Genomic DNA, 4,448 nt, shown 5'->3' with positions numbered 1-4,448 from the left:
AGGGCCTCGTGTATCCGAGGCAGGCACTCTTGCCACTAGGCTATATCCCGAGCCCGTGATTGAGATTTTGAAACTTACAAGCATAATTCTTAAACAGATTACTACAAATGGCCAATAATTCTCTTTTTTCAATCTAGTTGGAAAGACTGCCATTGAAAATCCTCCAGTAGTTCTAGTTGTGATTTAAAAGTCTGCCTCTCATGTTACTTTTTTTGCTTTTTATGTTGCAAAGATGTGCCCAGGAAAATGCCTTTTTTTTTTTTTTTGATGAACTTAATAATTTTTTTCTCCTGATTATAAGTTTGGCTTTCTCTCTGGCACACTGTATTTCTGGAGTTAAAAATTCAAGCAAACCCAGCCAACTAGAACATCTGAGTGTTCAAATCACAGTTTTCAAAATCACAGTTTTGGACATCATCCTATTTATTCTGGATGATACTCAAATCCATGGATTGTTTAGGGAAGACATATCAGGAACAACCAAAAACATTGTATTACCAAATTCTAATGTGATTGTGCTCTGTTGGACAGTACCACTTACATCTACAAAGTACAAAGGCAAAGGAGCTTAGGTGTGGAGATCAATTTTCTTTTGCTGCTACAATAATTCATAACCATCATCTTTGAGATTTCCAAGCTGTTCTGGAATATGGAGTAGACCTTTTTTTATCTGGTGGCTTGAAGTAGGAATATACAGGTGCTGCTGGGTACTCTGCATCAGGATTTTCTGCCATCATCTTCAGCTTTGCTTCAATGGCTTTGATCTTTGCAGTGACACTTAGGTTAGACTGAGTTGGCTTGGTGCTTGAGGACAGCTCAAGACTGATTGGAAGGATCTTGTCGTTCGTGTTGTGATCATATCGCTTTACTTGAGCATGTGCCCATCATACCACCAGCTTCTTAGACAGTGCCAGCTTGCCATTGAGACACTGGATGGCTTGTTCTGCTTCCTGCTTAGTTTCAAAGTTAACAAAACAGTAACCCTGAGGCTGCCCCTCCAAAGCGCCTGACTTGTGGAAGAGGAAGTCAAACTGTTTGACCTTGCCAAACTTCTGGAGGAGCTTGAGGAGGTGGTATTCTGTGATTTTGGGGTTCAGGTTGCCAATCCATAATCGGTGCCCTTTTTGTAGAGAGCCCTCTGAAAGGATGGATGCATTCTCCAGGGGAAGTGTTTTGGTTTTTGCTTCCATCAATCTCTTGATGACTTAACCACTGTGCCCTCAGCTCATCACCTAAAGACTCCCTGGCTTCTTTTTGCTCAAGGCTAGCACTCTGCCACTTGAGCCAGAGCACCACTTCTGGCCATTTTCTATATATGTGGTGCTGAGGAATAGAACCTAGGGCTTCATGTATATGAGGCAAGCACTCTTGCCACTAGGCCATATTCCCAGCCCGCCTTTTACCTTTTCTCTCACCATTTTGATGTTCCCTTTCCCTTCCCTGATTCAGACAAACATATATACAATATCCAAAGTGCCAAAATAAGATACAGTGAAAACAGGGGCTAAACCATAGGGGAGAAAAAAATAATTTCACATAGTACATTAAAAATAACAACAATGTTAAACCACAGTGGCACTGTGGCTCAAGTGGTAGAGCACTTTGAGCTGAAGAGCTCAGGGAAAGCGCGAGCTCAGGTACAGCGCCCAGGCCCAGAGTTCAAGCCCCAACACTGACCAAAAAAAGAAAAAGAAAAAAAGAAAAAGAAAGCAAGCAAAGAAAGGAAAGGCAACATTGTGTTTTTCTGGTTCATTGGAAACAGAATATCTCAGACTTTTCTGCCCAGACTAGTTATAATCCACAATCCTCCACTTCTCATTTTCCTGAATAGCTAGGATTGCAAGTATGAGCCTCAGTGCCTTTATTTGCTTCTTCAATAAATTATCTTGAGCTAATTAATACATTTTCAAACTGGAAACCTCAAGTGAATGTCTAATGATCCCGAATTACTATATATATGTATATGTATGTATATATGTTAATATATATGTACATACATATATATTTAAATCTAAGAATCTAAGAAGAAATAGAAAGCAAAGTGAAGGGAAGAGAAGAGAGATTGATTGGTCATTCTATATCGAGTGCAACAGAACATTTCTTTTGATATCAGCAAGGATTTGGTTTTCTTTTTTTTTTAATTTTAAGTTTTTATTATCAAACTGAATTACAGAGAGGTTACAGTTTCATTCATTAGGCAATGGATACATTTCTTGTACGGTTTGTTACCTTGTCCCTCTTTCCCCTCCCTCCTCCCCCTTTCCCTTCCCCCCCATGAGTTGTTCAGTTCATTTACACCAGTTTTTCAAGTATTGCTTTTGTAGTTAGTTGTCTTTTTTTATCCCGTGTCTCTCGATTTTGGTATTCCCTTTCAATTTCCTAGTTCTCATACCAGTATACATGGTTTCCAATATACTCAGATAAGATATAGAGATAGTGTAGGTACAACCACAGGAAGGTGATACCAGAAGATCATCAATAATAGAAGCTACAGTTACACATGACACGTTGAAAGTAGTTACAACAGTGATATAACAATCGTTTCCATAACACAGAGTTCATTTCACTTAGCATCATCTTATGTGTTCATAAGGGTATAGCTATTGGGCTCTTGTGATCCTCTGCTGTGACTTGCCTAAACCTGTGCTAATTATTCCCTATAAGGGAGATCATAGAGTCCATGTTTCTTTGGGTCTGGCTCACTTCACTTAGTATAACTTTTTCCAAGTCCTTCCATTTCCTTACAAATGAGGCAATGTCATTCTTTCTGATAGAGGCATAAAATTCCATTGTGTATATGTACCACATTTTCCTAATCCATTCGTCTATTGAGGGGCATCTGGGTTGGTTCCAGATTCTCGCTATGACAAATTGTGCTGCGATGAACATTGTTGTGCTGGTGGCATTACTGTGCTTTTGTTTGTGGGCTTTTGGATAGATACCCAAAAGTGGGGCTGCTGGGTCATAGGGGAGTTCTATATTTAGCCTTCTGAGGAATCTCCATACTGCTTGCCAGAGTGGCTGAACCAGTTTACATTCCCACCAACAATGAAGTAGGGTTCCCTTTTGGCCACATCCCCTCCAACAATTGTTATTGTTAGTTTTCTTAATATAGGACATTCTTACTGGGGTGAGATGGAATCTCAATGTTGTTTTGATTTGCATTTCTTTTATGGCTAGTGATGTAGAACACTTTTTCATATGTCTCTTGGCCATTCTCATTTCCTCATCAAAGAAGTCTCTTTGTAAGTCTTTAGCCCACTTGATGAGGGGGCTATTGGTTCTTTGCAGTTTTGTTTTGGAGGAAGGTAATTTTTTTAGTTCTGCATATATTTTAGATATGAGGCCTTTGTCCGTTGAATGGCCGGTAAAGATCTTCTCCCAGTCTGTGGGCTTTCTGTTTATCTTGCGAGCTATGTCCTTTGCCCTGCAGAAGCTCTGCAGTTTGATGCAGTCCCATTTGTCCAACCTTTCTTTGATTTGTAGCCTTTCTGGGTCTTTGTTAAAGAAGTTCTGAAGGACTTGGTTTTCATATTGGTCATGTCATTATTGAGCTCCATGTCTTCGGTCATGTTGCTTCCAGAATAGAGACTTGCCTATTTCAAGTTTAGGATAATCAACTGAGATGATTGTTGGCAAAAAATTTCTATAGATATATGCAATACAAATATAACTGCACATTCTGGTTGTCCTGATCTCACTGCCGTTCTGGATCAAGGCTTCAGGTCTCTGTTCTCTTGCTGTTTCCAGTGATGGGGTAACAACTAATCCAGTGGCTACAAAGAAGGCTAGCTCAGAACTCAGAGGTTGTCAGAACTGTCTAAGTAGTTTTATTTCTAATTTCAGTTTTTATTTGTAAAGGGGTTTCATTGTGATATCTATACCCATGCATAAAATATGTACATTGGTCACATCTCTATTACTTTCTTACTCCTTTCCCTTCCCTGCTTTTGTGTGTGTGTGTGTGTGTGTGTGTGTGTGTGTGTGTGTGTGTGTGTTTTGGCACGTCCTGGGGCTTGGACTCAGGGCCTGAGCACTGTCCCTGGCTTCATTTTTGCTCAAGGCTAGCACTCTGCCACTTGAGCCACAGCGCCACTTGTGGCCATTTTCTGTATATGTGGTGCAGGGGAATCGAACCCAGGGCCTCATGTATATGAAGCAGGCACTCTTGCCACTAGGCCATATCCCCAGCGCCCCCTTCCCTGCTTTTAAAACAAAGTTTAGTGGGTTTTACTACATTATTTACATATTCCATATTTATAATGTACCTTGATCATATTTACACCCCATCACCCTCTTTTTCCTCCTCCTTCTCTCACTAAAGTCAGCCCCCTTTTTATAATCACATATTATTAATCATTATTAGCAGTATACATAGTTTAAGCATAGATTACACAAATTTGTAGAAGTGTGGTATTTGTCTTTCTGAGCTTGGCTTATCTCACACA

At 40.0% G+C, this 4,448-nt stretch overlaps 1 pseudogene; it reads right to left on the bottom strand.

Moving 5' to 3' along the window:
- Window positions 1-617: 617 nt before the first annotated feature.
- On the bottom strand, window positions 618-1,197 carry LOC125359772 (annotated as a pseudogene).
- Between the last annotated feature and the right edge of the window lie 3,251 nt (window positions 1,198-4,448).

The sequence above is a fragment of the Perognathus longimembris genome, chromosome 11 (assembly GCF_023159225.1).
Source record: "Perognathus longimembris pacificus isolate PPM17 chromosome 11, ASM2315922v1, whole genome shotgun sequence".
Classification (NCBI taxonomy): Eukaryota; Metazoa; Chordata; class Mammalia; order Rodentia; family Heteromyidae; genus Perognathus; species Perognathus longimembris.
The sequence above is the reverse complement of the archived record's forward strand: the minus strand, read 5'-3'. Positions and strand labels throughout refer to the sequence as shown.